Source organism: Leptonychotes weddellii, chromosome 10, assembly GCF_054177405.1.
Source record: "Leptonychotes weddellii isolate Sample4059 chromosome 10, ASM5417740v2, whole genome shotgun sequence".
NCBI lineage: Eukaryota > Metazoa > Chordata > Mammalia > Carnivora > Phocidae > Leptonychotes > Leptonychotes weddellii.
In genome coordinates this window covers 66,535,885-66,551,721 of record NC_138378.1, presented here as the reverse complement: position 1 = coordinate 66,551,721, position 15,837 = coordinate 66,535,885, and the positions used below count along the sequence as shown (strand labels likewise).

At 36.8% G+C, this 15,837-nt stretch overlaps 1 long non-coding RNA gene across 4 annotated transcripts in view; it reads right to left on the bottom strand.

Annotated features, from left to right (window-relative positions):
* Positions 1-15,837, bottom strand: part of LOC115938625 (uncharacterized) — a 547,961-nt gene that overhangs the window by 278,877 nt on the left and 253,247 nt on the right. For 2 of the 4 annotated variants that reach the window (XR_014149294.1, XR_014149295.1), the window contains exon 3: positions 6,606-6,654. The exons of the other annotated variants lie outside the window; for them this stretch is intronic. This is a non-coding gene — a long non-coding RNA (uncharacterized LOC115938625). The remainder of the gene's footprint in view (positions 1-6,605; positions 6,655-15,837) is intronic. 4 annotated transcript variants of the gene reach the window in all.

The window sequence follows — 15,837 nt, the reverse complement described above, 5'->3', positions numbered from 1 at the left end:
CACCTGTGCATGCGTGGGGGCAAGAAGCATATGGGATATATGCGTAATTTCTACCTTCTCAATTTTTCAATGAACCTAAAATTGCTCTAAAAAATAGTAAACAAAAGAAAGTCAGTATAAGACCACTGAGCATTGTAATTAACACCACATATTATTTATGTGGAATTACCTTTGCAAAACACACATATATTCAAAGGAAGTTCTTTTAATCCCCTCCATCGCCCATTTGCCTCTATACAAATAGAGTATAGACTGCCACTCTCCTCCACCAGTTCTCTTTTTTTAGGTCCTCTTTTTTCCCCCCAAATTTTGTATTTAAATTCAACTTAATTAACATACACTGTATTATTAGTTTCAGAGGTAGAATTTTGTGATTCATCAGTTGCATACAACACCCAGTGCTCATTACTTCAAGTGCCCTCCTTAATGTCCATCACCCAGTGATCCCATCACCCCATCTCCCTCCCCTTCAGCAACCTTCAGTTTCTTTCCTATAGTTAAGAGTCTTTTATGGTTTGTCTACCTCTCTGTTTTCGTCTTATTTTATTTTTCTCTTTTAGGTCCTCTTTACCACATTTTCTTCTCACTCACCTCAACAGTTTTCCTTCCTCCACAATTGTCTTTACCTTTCTATAATCTTCAAGAGTTGTGGAACATGCTCTATAGTCAATTAAGACATAAAAAGTTGCCCCAAGACTGCCATTAAACAATTCTGGGTCACTTGCTTACTAGAATATTAGCTAATAAAATAGCAAGAAGGTCTGTCTTACATGTTACATTGAATACTGGAAAAACATCTAAATTAAAATTCTGCTTTGGTCTGTTTATGGAGAAGAATAAGGGGCAGGGAGGGGAGGAGGGAGAAGGAAAAAGAGAAAGAGAGAGAAGGAGGAGGCAGAAGGAGGGAGGGTGGGAAGAAGGAGCCTGTGATTTTGTTTGAAATGTTTTCTGGTTCATTTATGATGTATCCTATAAGCCCATCACTTTGGGAAATATTTGCCCATTTTGACACTTTCCCTGGCCAAACACTCCCACCAGCTTCATTTTAATTACAGAATCTAAGGGTTACTAGGGTCTCCTGTTGGAACTTACTGCAATATCTACAGTTGCCACATCTCTAATTTAAGAGGACACACACCTGCTTTAATTACAGGGCCCTTGAGAGATAACAAGGTATAAGTAACATGACCAGATGAGAGTCAATTGCTGAAATTGTTTCCTGATAAAATGTATTTAGCTCCAGAGGCTAAAGCTCACTAACTCTTTCCTATATGGCATCAGGGTGTCAACAGGAACACAGCTACTGGGAATAATTGAAATGCCTCTCTTCATTGAGAAACTGCCCATACAGTAAACAAAGCCCACACGATGTGGCAATAGATGTAGAGTCATTTCTGGCTTGTTCTGTCATCGGAAAAAGAACCTGGACACAAAAAAATCGCAGTGGAATATCTCCATGCAGATATTATCCAGCATTTATTTCTCTCCTTAGTGAACATAATCTTATGCATGAAACTACCAACCTTGGGATTTAGTCCTCAGGTTTTTGTTTTCATTTTTGTATATAATCTTGAAAATTTAACAAAAATGTATTTTACTGGTTTTCAACCCAGTCTTCTATTGATGGGTGAAAGGCTGAGTGGAGTGACATTCCACAAGGGCCAGGAACAGCAAGCAGAGTATTCAGGGCATTTCCCAACTCTGTCTAAAGCGTCTCATCCCTAGAATAACATTCGTTCCATTTGGAGGATCTTATTGTTATCAGCCTATCTCACAATAAGAGTCAGGATAGGACTCAGTGGTTTAAGCCAAAAGAGCTTATTTTGTGCTCACACAAAGGCTGCTGCTCTTCCAAGCACCTCTCCAAGGCAGCTCCCATGAAGTAACTTAGAGATACCAGTTGTTTTCATTTTGGGTCTCTGCCATCTCAACCCAGGACCTCCAGGGTTGCCCCACATAGGGAAGGAAAGCTGGAGGGTTATACATTAACTACTAAAAGCATTATCTGGAAGCAAAACAGTGTCTGTTCACAGCCCATGGGCCAGAAATAGTCACATGGTACTGCTAATTGTGGAAGGCCCGGGAGCATCAGGTGTTCAGGAAGCAGTAACTGTCTTTGCCACACTTCTCAGTAACATGCTCTTCACACCCACAACAAACTAACATTCCTCAAAGACTATTTTTATCATATTCCTTCCTCAGTGAAATGCTCAGGAATATTTTCCCAGCACCTGGCATTTTTATGTGACTTAACATTTAGTCATTTTTTCCCCCAATAACGTGTAAGTCTTCAAGAGGCCGTAATTAAGACAATATTTTTGAAAAGGGTAATACTGTGGTCATGATGAGATTCTGTAGGTTTGGCACAAGGACAGGGTTCTCGGGAGAAGAGGATCAAAAGATCAGGGAGGGCAGAGCCTATGTTTGTCTTCTACATCATTGAATCCCCATCATTATCACCTATTACAATATCAGGAAATATTTTTAAAATTTAATTGAACTGCATAATTTTTCCTATGGCTAGTTCTATCTCCTGAAGCAAGTCTAATCTCCTTTCCACTAGCAGCAGCCTTGTTAGGCCTCCTCTTCTGCTTCTCTCCAAATGCCCCCACATATACAGTCACAAGTAACACTTGGATTTACAACTTATAAGGCACTTGCACCAGTATTATTTTTTGAGCCATCAACTCCTCTGTAAGATATGCAAAGTAGGTATAATTATTCCATTTTATAGATGAAGCAGAATGTTAGAAACATTAAATATTTCATACTTCCTCTAGCTTTTAGTCCAGGGCTCTTGTCACCATTCCCTCATTCTTGGTAACCCATGCTCCAGGTTCCTCCTTATGCTGCTCACAGACCCACTCCACCCATCTGCTCCTCCTACCCTGCCGCCCAGTGTTGCCTCCCTGTCCTTCCTCCTAGACCTGCTTCACATTCTACCTCCTCCAGGATATCTTTTTGAATATTTCGAACCACAATGTTCTCCCCTCCCCGCCGCCTCCTAATTCTGTTTAGATGTATGATCTATAGAAGGATCATCATTCACACATGCTCTGAGTCTTCTCTCTAAATAGACTGGAAACTCTTATGGGGAGGAGTTATATCTTCCAATCATTTTCCATGCCCCTAAGCATCTAGCAGTGTGCTTGGTGCACAGTTGCCGACCATTTCCATTACACACTGAAGCAAGAAGGAAAAATCAGAGTATCACCCATGTTTATTGAAGAACCCGAACTCTAAATTGCACCTGGGCTAACTTTGTTTATAGACCCCCCAAATTGGTATTATATAGCCATGACAGAGTTTAAAGCCATCCTAATTTTAGAGGAATCTTAAAAATGTTTTGCCTATGAATTCAAAGATTCTTATGAAGAATTAAATACCTATTTTTACTCTACAGAACACTCCATAAAGAGAATAAATGGGACAAGAATTATTAGCAAATCTTTTAATAACTAACTGAGAATAGAAAATACAAACTTCAAGACTTAACCACTGTCAGTATCCTCTCTCTCACAATAAATTTGGGGAAGGGAGGACAGGGAGGTATTTTACAGAATGAGTAGTGGCCTTCAAGTGGTATCAAACTGGAGAAGCTATTCTTCCTTTATTTTGGGTACTGCATTCTATATAATAACCACCTATTATGTAAAGTAACACTTATATTTATTTGTACAAAGGCTTCCTATAGTCCAAGTATCCTGAAAATTGTTAAAGTTTAGCTCACCTGTACTTCAGATAATCTGTCTCCTAACAACCTCTGCTATCCAGACTCTGAATTAGTTCTCTAATGCTTGCTCCATTACAACATACTGCAACAGTAAGATACAGACACAGACAAAATACTGTTCCTCTAAGTTGCCTGTGGGATTTTGTGGGTGGTAAGGAAAACTCATGACATTCTAGTTAAAGAGGGTAGTTGTAATTCTCCGTGCTTATCATCAAGATCTTCAAATCACACACTTCCGAGCCCAGCATTCTCTTGGCTTACACTCATAATTCTTTTTAACTTTACAGAGTGGGGAAGCTAGTGAATGGGGAAGGAGATAAAGAAGTGGGTAAGGCTGCTAAGGGGTTGAGTCAGATATGTATTTAGATATGCAGAAAAAGAATTTCACATTAGGATCAAGAAAAAGGTAACATACTGGCTTATTTCTCCCCACCAAAAAAAGGTTCGAAATGCTAAGACAAAGTAGACCATAGGGAAGCTTAAGGTGTGGATGTTTTCAAATTATTCAGGGCATTTATGCTAATTGTACTGGCAAAGAGTCTATGATTATTTTGGTTCCCTTCCTAAGAATATTAAAAGATCTGGGTTGGCATAAAGGGGTATGTGTAAAAGTGAAGTTTTATTACAGATTCAAATTTGTTAGAGTGATTCATGATAGATTACTTTATTGAAGCAAGTTTAATTATGAACGTTTTCAAATCTTTTTTCCCCTTAACTCAATAAAGAAAAGGAAGAAGGTATGGTTTATCTTCAAAGGGAAGGCAAAATGATTCGTGGGAACAATATGGCAAAAACTAATTTAATCCCTACAAGTTTAAAATTTAAAAAAAGGGGGGGACAGAATGAAAGGATCAGCAAAATATGGCTAAAGCTGGTGGTGTATGATTACACCCAACACTTTTTTGTTGAGACAGGAAAAAGATTTATGTTCCATGGTAAAAGAATGTGTGTAGTGTGAATGATACTGAAAGGTAACTGAACAGAGGCTGATGTGGGAGATAAGGGAGCAAATGCTCATTGAGTCATGTGTTGAGCCAGAGCCATGTGGAGGGAACAATGTTAAATGACTCTGCACAGGCCCTGGAATGATCACAGATGATTTTTTATAAGTGTATTCTTTACTTTCCCACTCTACACATCTGTTAGCTTTTTAAAAATTAAAACACATGTACTTCCAAATTTATATATAAATATCCTCATGTTATGAGATTTACTTTTAAAGAAATAAGTTGGGTGAAGGGAATCCCACCCCTGTCATTAAGGACCATTAGAGTAAGTACTGGGTAACAAGTGGGACAGAAGGAATGCCTTGCTAATGCACTCACGGCTGAGGCATACCCCTCTGTTTCCTGATGGATTTGTACAGTTTTTCAGTTGCATTTGATGATGAAGCAGCTGGACTAGAGATAGATAAAATGTAACAGACAGTGCCCATTGTAATGGAAACCATGTCATTCATCCTTTCTAATTTTCCAAACCAGATGTATTTTTTTCCAATTTTTGGATGCTCCGTGTTTCTATTTCTCAAGTTGCATTATAGCATCTTGCACTCATTTTTTTCTGTATCACAACTTTTTGCTTACTTGGGGGTTCCCCATATCTCCATATACAGTGTCTTACAAAAATGAATTAAGCAATCATTAAATTGAGTTGCTCCCTTCCCCTGCTGGTTTATAGCAAATGTAAATGGGTTGACAATTAAAAGAAGTGTATACTCGCTCTCTTTTAGGTGCCCAGCTCTATGGGAAATGCAGGCAAAAAAGCCTCCTTACCCTTAACCTGCATACTAGTTGGATAATCAAGACAAAGAAGAAAGACTAAATGAGATTTGATTATGGATGTCAGCTCAGATGCCAAGTATAATGAAGGATCATTTGTGGAGCACAGGAAAATAACTGCAAAAGCAATTTGAGGCATAATATACAGTGTGGGTTGAATTCATCAGAGAAGGCTTCAAGGAGGAGATGGAGCAGAAGTTAGGCTTTGAAAAATGATACGTGTACAGACAGACAGAAACTAAAAGGTGAAGGTTCACTGAGAACCAATTATGGGCCAAGCTATACTAAGTCAATGTGATTATACTCATTTCATAGTTGAGAGATATGGTACTGGGAGAGATTTACAGAGATTAGTCATAAGTTTCCCAGGGACAAACCTCTACTAAGTGATATAGCTTGTATTCAAGTCCAGGTCTGTCTGACCCAATGTTTGAACACTCTTCACTACATGAAAAAGGAATAGTAGGAGGAATAAGAAATATAGATGGTAGAAACAGTTAGATGATCTGCTTGGCTGGCAAAGTAAAGCATCCTAGACATCATTTATATCAACTCCTTTGTTTTACAGAGTCTGTGATCCAAGGATAGTAGAAAATAAGGTTAGATCAGGAGAATCTTGCAAACAGGGCAAAGGAATACACTGAAGCTTTGGAGATGGGCATGAGGTATTTTAAGATAATTTGTATGTCATAAGTTGAGCCCTTTTCTGTGGTAGAGGGCACTTCAAATCCAATCTATGCATAACCATCCTCTCCCAAAGGAGCTCTGAATATTTGGACCACCAGAATTTTGGAAAGAGGAAGAAAAGGCCAAATGATGAGCTGAAAACAGAGGTGCTTCAGTAGCTCTGAATGAGGCAGTATTGCTCACGACACTTCTCCTTACCAAAAAGAGTTGGCTCTGGAAGCCCTGCACCAAGAAATTAACCAATGTATTTTTGGAGTATTGGCTCCATGCCCAGCACTGTGCTTATAAATCTACAAATCCACACTTGTATCATTTAAGAAACTGGCTTATGTAATATAACGTAGGGGTTAAGCACACAGGCTCTGGCGGCAGACTCTCTGGGTTTCATATCTCATCCTCTCACTTACCAGCAATGTGACCTTGGGCAGTGTACCTCTTGGGCTTCAGTTTCCTGATCTGTAAAATAAGGAAAATAATACTACTTACCTCACTGGGTTATTGTGAGGATTAATTTAGATTTTCCAAGTAAAGCTCTTAGAAAACACCCGGAAGCTAGTAAGTACCTAATAAACATCAGGACTCAGGAGAAGGGGAGGAGGAGGTCAGGGCCACTGCTGCTGTTTGTTGGCCCTATTATAAGTGGTCCATTTTAAATGTCTTCTTTGATTATCTGTATACTAAGTCTTTGCAAATGCAAAAATAGATAGCTATTCATAACTGTTTTGCTGGATCTGATTTATCACTACAGTTAGTAGTATTGTATAGAAATGTGTTATAAGTGAGAACATAATCAACTGAAATTCTTCTGGTTCCTTTAATAAACTTTATGCTACAGTGAACCACTGTATCATTCAGAACAGGCTAATATATGCTATGGTAACAAATAAATTTCAGTGGCTTAACCCCGCTCCCTTTTTGTGATTTGGACAATTCTCTCCTGGGCAACTCAGGAACTTGGGCCACTTCTATCTTACAATCATCCACCTAATTTCCTTCACTTCTAATACACAAATGGAGAGAGCAAGTGAGGGAGAGAGGGGGGAAAGGAAAAGGAAGGAGACAGGCAGGGAGCAAGACATAGAGTAAGGATGTACAAGGCCCACCCACTTTTAACTGCCTTGGACTAGAGGTGACATATCACTTCTACTTACATCCCATCAATTAGAATTAGTCACATATAGACACCTACAAGGACAGAGGCTGGGAAATGAAAAGGAATGTGAATAGTTGTTAACTAATATTCTCTTAGGTGTTACATCCCTAACTGCTAGGTTTGTAGTTAAAAATCCCTGAACTACAAGAAGTGGGGAGACTCATGGCCCATCGAGACCTCAGTGTTTGGTCCTACTTATGGCAAATAGATGTTTCTCAATCAAAAAAGTACAGAATTGAAATATTTTCATGAGTTGGTTCTGGGATACAGAAAAGACTTTCAATTAAAAAAAAAAAAACAACCCTTAGTAAAGGACATCAGTACCTTTCTAACAGATGCTATGAGAAAAAAAAGAGTTTTATGAAGAACTTGATAAAAAGTTGGAAGCATTTTATTCTGTAAATGCAAAATGCTGCTAAAAGGGAGCATTCACTGAGACACAATTTTGTGGGACCTGAATTTCTGCCTATCCCAACTGGAGAAAGACCTTTCCTATAAAATTATCTGCATTAGGACTTTCTCTCTAACCAGGAATTTGAATGCTGGAGCAGAGTTTATCCTCATAAATACAACTAGATCATAACCTGCTGGTCAGCAATTCCACTTAACCTTAGAACATGTTTCTTTAAGCTAGGACTCTGAAATCAAGGGATTCATTAAAAAAATAATTTTAACTTTTTTTTTTTTTTTTTTGCCAAAGAGGACCTATTGACTCCTGGTGTTTTGTTTGTTTGTTTGTTTGTCTTTTTCCAAAGATTCTATCAACTAAACAAGTTATATTAAACCATGATAATTTTAGATATTTTGTAAATCAAATACATGCATACACACATGCACACATTGTACAGGTAAAAGCTCTCTTAATCACCCACAAGCTAATGAGACATGAGAGCAAAATAAAGAATTACTGTGTCTATAAAACTACATTCAATGCTTTGGATAAATAGACAAAGTTGAGCTACCTCCCCCCCACCACACACACACACACACACACACACAAAGTTTATAGTAACTAGGTTTGGGGAAAGCCACCATGGACTGAAAAAGTCATCTAAAAAAATGAAGGATTCTGCTTTCAAATTTTTTCAGAAGCATCTATAATTTTTCATTCTACTTTAAGGAAATTGAAATTGAAAATCATAAAGACTAGATCATTGGCATACTTTTTGCAAGAAAGACTATATGGAATCTCAATCATTGGACCCATTTTCAAAGTTTTAAGTTAAAATTTGTCCTATATATAGGTATTATTTTTATGACTCTTGATTTTATCAACTTTTCCAATAATTTGAACAACTACCAGTCCCAACTGAGTCAGGTAAGAAGACAGTTACCAGATAGATAGATAGATAGATAGATAGATAGATAGATAGATAGATAGATAAATTCTTTCTTCAGTGTAGAACATCATGAGCAAATCAGAGGTACCACATAAGTTTATTTCATTAAATTCAAAAGCAAGAAACTTGTCATTTTAAGTCAGCCTATGCACCCTTATCACAGGTGAATCTAAAATTTCAATTATGTTCTTGGAAATATTACAAATAGATCAAGAACCTCCACTACTACTTTTGATGTCCTATAGAATTCTATAGTTTGGCACTAGGGAATTTCCCGTTTTTGACTCTATTAATTTAACATAACAAAACACTATGGGTAAAACCTGTATAGTTTTATCAAGCAATAAACAAAGATACATTTATATATAAACACTGTATATATTATACATATATATATATTACACACATACATATACATATACCATATACTTACATATGTGTATATATATATATATATACATCCTTCCCAAGTTTATTTCTCTATCGATCACCTCTTTTTTAAGGGATTAGAAAGATCTTCCATCTACAGTTGAATAGAAGCAAAACTTCAATTCTGGGTGAGTCCCAGTTCCCCTTAAGTTTCCATATATTTCTCAGGACTACACTTCTCAATCTTAAAGTTAATGTTTGATGCCTCCTGGGCCTAAAACAGGGTACTCAATTCACTGGGGAGGTTGTTGTTTTATGCTCCTTCTTTTTGTTTATTTTCCAAATACAAGCTTGTAAGCCTTATCCAGTTGAAATGAACTGACTCTCTGAAAGTGGGGTTTAGCCTCATATTTTTTTAAAGCTTCAGGGAATTTTATGCTGTCAGACTCTAAAGATTAGGAATCACAATTCCAAGGACACCATCTTGGCTAAATGCTCCCCCTGTGGTCTTGCTTTCTTTCCAAGCTTATTATGTAGATTACCCTAACTAGGCATTTTTGCTAGGCACCGGAGCACATATAAAGCAGAATAAGACACAGACCCTGATTTTGACAAATTCAAGCAATATTTATAAATAGATAAACACACTTCCAATACATGACTAGTCAAGAAGTAGAGGTAGGTATACAATGTTACAGGATAAGAATACATGGCAAGCTATGGAATGGGAGAAAGTATTTGCAAATGACATATCTGATAAAGGGTTAGTATCCAAAATCTATAAAGAACTTATCAAGCTCAATACACCAAAAATGAATAATCCAATTAAAATGGGCAGGAGACATGAATGGATATTTTTCAAAAGAAAACAAATGGCCAACAGACACATGAAAAGATGCTCACCATCACTCATCACCAGGGAAACAGAAATCAAAACTACACTGAGATATCACCTCACACCTGTCAGAATGGTTAAAATCAACAACACAAGAAACAACAGGTATTGGTGAGGATGTGAGGAAAGTTGAGCCATCGTGCACTATTGGTGGGAATGCAAACTGGGGCAGCCACTCTGCAAAACAGTATGAAGGTTCCCCAAAAAATTAAAAATAGAATTACCCTATGATTCAGCAATCACAGTACTAGGTATTTACCCAAAGAATACAAAAATACTAATTCAAAGGGATACATGCACTCCAGTGTTTATAGCAGCATTATCTACAATAGCCAAACAATGGAAACAGCCCAAGGGTCCATCTACTGATGAATGGATAAAGAAGAGATGGTATATATATACAATGGAATATTATTCAACCATAAAAAAGAATGAAATCTTGCTATTTTCAACAACCTGGATGGAGCTAGAGAGGATCATGCTAGGTAAAATAAGTCAAAGAAAGACAAATACCATATGATTTCACTCACATGTGGAATTTAAGAAACAAAACAAATGAGCATAGTGAAAAAAGAGAGACAAACCAAGAAACAGACTCTTAACTATACAGAAAAAACTGATGGTTATCAGAGGGGAGGTGGGTGGGAGATGGGTTAAATAGGTGATGGGGATTAAGGAGTGTAGTTGTGATGAGCGCTGAGTGTTGTATGGAAGTGTTGAATCACTAAACATACACCTGAAACTAATATTGTACTGTATGTTAACTAACTGGAATTTAAATAAAAACTTAAAAGGAAAAAAAAAAGAATACAAACCTGAGAAATATTCTCAGAGGCAGTGATGAAAATTTTACCCCAAGGAGCCCTCCACCCATAGTGCTTGGAGAGGGCCTATGAATCCTGCCCAAAAAGATTTTGGGGTAAATGTCCACTTTTGAGGACAAAATAGCCTTAGGGGGAAAAAACTGTCAACAAGAAGCAAAAGATTCCATTCTCCTGGTTATTTTCCCAGTTCCTCTTTTATTTTTTATTTATTTATTTATTTATTTTTTTTAAAGATTTTACTTATTTATTTGACAGAGAGAGACACAGCGAGAGAGGGAACACAAGCAGGGGGAGTGGGAGAGGGAGAAGCAGGGGGAGTGGGAGAGGGAGAAGCAGGCTTCCCGCAGAGCAGGGAGCCCGATGCGGGACTCGATCCCAGGACCCCGGGACCATGACCTGAGCCGAAGGCAGTCGCTTAACCAACTGAGCCACCCAGGCGCCCCCCAGTTCCTCTTTTAAAAGAAACAAAAGCAAAAACTCACTCTTATGCCACAGCTACAGGACAAGCAACAAAATCAACCATATTAAACATACAGAAGCTGTGGCTTACATTAAAACTGCTTTAATCCCAGCAATAAAGAACCTTCCAGAAAATTGTAATTAATGGTTACATTCAGTCCAAAATTTTTTAACATCTACTATATCTCTAAACTATTTCTTCCCTGTTGCATGGATTAAATAACATATTAATTTTAAATCAGTTTAGAATAGGTACCACAGAGTGGAATAGATAGTGTTTACCATAATAATCTGAAAACTATTTATTTATTTATTTATTTAGAGAGCATGTGTGGGGTGAGGGGCAAAAGGAGAGAATCCTCAAGCAGACTCCCTGCTGAGCATGGAGCCTGACATGGGGCTTGATCCCACGACCCACGTGATCATAACCTGAGCAGAAACCAAACATTTTTTTTAAAAAATAGAGCACCTTAAGGTACTGATATTCCATGGAACACTCTTTGGGAAATGTTGATCCAGTCTCATCATCCATCTGATTATCCAGCCTCAACTTGGCTATCCCCAGGGATAGCCCACATCATGGGCTTACTTAATGTCCAAAAAGCATTGATCATTACTGCTGGAAAGCTGCTGTTGTGGATAGTGCTGGTTGTTTTATTTATTTTTTATTATTTTTATTATTCAAAATCTGGCGCCTTGAATCATCCTTTCCTTTTTCCTAGTTCTGTCTTCTATAGATCCTTGATGAATTAGTAAAAAGAAAGATTTGGTTATGGAAGCAGTGCCTAAATTAGATAGACTAACACAATGAAGTAACCAAATGTTTTACATACAAATTGAAGCAGGAAAATCAATGTATTGTTTCTCCTTACATTACGACATTCAAACCTGACTTTATTTTAATGCATCAGATATGGCTCCGTAGTGGTGTTCCATGCAAGTGTGGCATGTCTAGGACCCAGCCACTGCTGCCTGAGAGTTAAGAGTGAGTGTTCTTTGTCTAGCCGAAAGATTGATCTCTAAGAACCTCAGAGATGTTTTTGGATTTTGTTTCCTGAGAAGAAATCATAGTTTCAGATTCAGACTTAAAAACAGACCTTTCTAATAAATATATTAAGATCATTAGAACAAAGCACAAACTGATTATCTTTCCTTGGAGACTTGAATTGAGCTACAGAAGTGAAGTTTGTACTAACAGCCTGAGAAATGCAACTTGCACCTTCCAGTCATCACTGGTCAAATGGAATTTAATGTGTACTTGATGAGCACCTCAAGGGGGGACAAAAGGCACCCTCATTTTGCAGTCTTCATCAGCATTTGCTCCTGAATCACCCTGGTTTTTTCCTCCCTTAATAATCAAATAATTCTCCAGCCTTTCATGATTTTGCTGTACATATCTTTTTGGCTATCTAATTAACACTGTGATTTCTGTTCTACATATGTTGTGTAATAGTTGATTCTGTCCTATCCTTACAAAACATATTAAGCTTAATAAACATATTTATGAGAATTACTTTGTATAGTCCTTATGCAATCAGCCATGCTGGGTATGATGGCCCAAGACGATGAAAACCCATTGACTTTTTGTAGCAAATTAGTCTACCACCTAATCGGTGAACCCTGCTAAGCTTTTGAATTATGACAAGAACCAGCAGCTCAGTTAGAACACTCAAATGAATTATATCAATTCATAAACTTGTTCATGTCCAGATTTCATTAGCTACACATTAACAGCATTTTATGTTTATTACTGCTCTGACATAATCTATAAATAACTGAAATGCTAATCATAGTGTTCTGCCGGGCATCATCATTTAATCATAAAGAGATACATTATTATAAACTATAATAGATAATAACAAGTCTGGGTCAATGGCTGCATATTAAAAGATCACAATTATATCCTATAAGGGTATGTACCTCATACATTTGGTGACACATAGGTCCGTATCTAATCACTTGCAAATGTTTCCCCTCTGACATACTTATGGTACAAGGTGACACAATTAAGAAAATATGCTTATAAAACAGTACAATCCTTGAACATCAAAGTAAACAGAGAACAATTAATAGTGGGAGAAAACATCTTCTTGCCAATGCCAATTCAATTAACTCCTTATTGGTAGGTTTGTTTTTCAGCAGAAAGGGAATTCGTGTCCCTAACATACAGGAAAACCAAAAGAAAAAGAAGGAAAAAAAGATGTGCAGCTTATCAAAATGCAATGTAGCAAAGCTATTAGATAAAAGCTAAATTCAGTTACAATTGAGTTAAAATTGTAAAACAAAGCCTAACTACTGATTAGATCTTCTCCAAGTCCTATTAATGGTTTATTGCAAACTGTAACACACTAATCTTATATTACATTATAAAATAATTTCATGTAAGAATATTCACACTTCCTTGCAAGAGGTAATAACTTTCAAAGCCAGCAAAGCTACCAATTTCGAATGGCCCTGTTATTGTTGTTCAGGCCATGATGCTGTCGTCACTGTCATGTTTTGACTAGTTGATGACAGAGCACTGATCAAGTTTGGGTATGGATTTAACAAGATGATGGGGTCATTACCTTTGCAGCTTATGTGATTCTCTTGTTTTTGCTTCAGGAAAATATCCTGATGAAATACCAGCTGCTACACAAATAATTTCTGAAATAGATTATCATTGGAAAGAGTTTTGAATGAGAAAAGAGGATGACCCAGAGTCCAAGAATTAATGACAGATTATTAAACTCAAGTATTTTATACCGAGAATTAGCCACTAATTTAAAGCCTTAGTTGAACAGGACGCTGAGATAGAGTCTGTCATTGCAAGCACTTGCACCTCAGAGCTCAGGGTGAATCGAGGGAGATAAAGAAAGGAATGTAAAACACTATGGAAACCAACCTCTGGAGACTTAATATTCTGATCAGCTCACCTCCGAACATCTGGCTCTTAAATGTTCAAGCACAAAAACAAGAGAGCTAATGAAAGCAGCACATATTATCTCTCCCATCAATGTACCTCACAAACACCTGCTAAAATTAAAACAAATTGAATCTTGATTGCTGATTAAGTACCCCTTCTTTAGCTAGATATTCTGTCATTATTTGCCCTGGCGCACAATGTATAAACTGATGAATGGCGAGTGGTGGGCTGCAGCAGCAAAGGTGGATAAAAGGCGATTCAAAGTAGATGAATATAAATAGTAGCAGATTAACTTTGTGTACTCTAACCCAGCAAAAAAGTGAGTCTTCGCCCCTATCCCCCACCCAAGAATTAAAGTGATAAAACTGCATTTAAAATAAAAAGGTAAGTCTGTGCATTTTAATACACCCCTTCCAACAGCGAAGTTCATTGTCAGGCAGGCCTTGCTGCATTTAATTTACTCACCACAGCTTGGTGACTGAGCTTAAGAAGTACTCTTGACCTGTATTACTAACTGCTTTTATTCAGTTTCTTAGCTGCTGCAAATGCTTTATTTTTATTTTTTTTTTAATTTTTCTATTTTTTTGGATTTGCAGAAAACCTTTCCAGACATAGGCTGGTAATATCAAAAACAGAACCTTCCAAAACACATTTGGTTTGTCCATATCTGAAACAAATACTTAGACTATGGTTTAAAAAAAAAAAAAAGTTACACAATTTACTGCCAATAAACCAAGAGACTATTCAGCGTGCATACTTCAGTTAGAATAAAAATACCCATTTGAGTTTTCATCACACTTATATAAATACCTTCCTATGTGAACACTGATGACAGATGTGTGGCTAATCTACCATGTTAACTTCATTTGAGAAATTGTGGTTTTGTTCAAACTTTATTAGCTAAACTCGAATTGATCCTGTTAAGTTTTAACTCAATATTTTACTTGGTTCAAGTATATTTCCAGAATTCATACAACTCAACAGCTTCCCTTTATTTGCAATACATTCACATAAATTTCCTGTTAAAATAATCAACTTCTATTTGTTTCAACGTCTTTTGATTAAAACAAACAAAAAAAAGGGGGGTGAGAGAGAAATAACGGTGTGTAAATCCTTCTTAACACCACACAACCTACACAACCTGGTTTTATTTATTTATTTATTTATTTATTATTTATTTGACTAACACAATAAGGTCACAACAGCACATATGTTTGGCATATGCATTTCATTATTGATGATTATGCTCTATCCAAAAAGTAGCTTCAATATGATAGGTTACTCCAGAATCTCCTATAGGGCATAAAACAAAAGGAAATAAATGTCCATGAATCACTTATCGTTCCTTGATTTTTTTTCTTATTGCATTCTAAATTATTTAAATATACTATTAGGCATCATATTGGAAAAAACAGATGTTTTCTAATTATGAACTGATTTTACAGTGTGATGGTGTCACATATTTAAATTACAAATACACATTTTTAGCATTCCAGCTGTGCTTTACAAGAGTTTAATGTGCTTCTTCTGATATGTCACATTGCACCTGCCTTTTTAAAACTCCTATAAATGTAAAACATTGCTCAAACACAATTATTAAGACATGTTGAAGAATTCTAAAGATTCTGAATAGCTTATAGAAGATGAATTTTATATAAAGATTCAATAATGAATTTACCAAATGTGTATTTGGA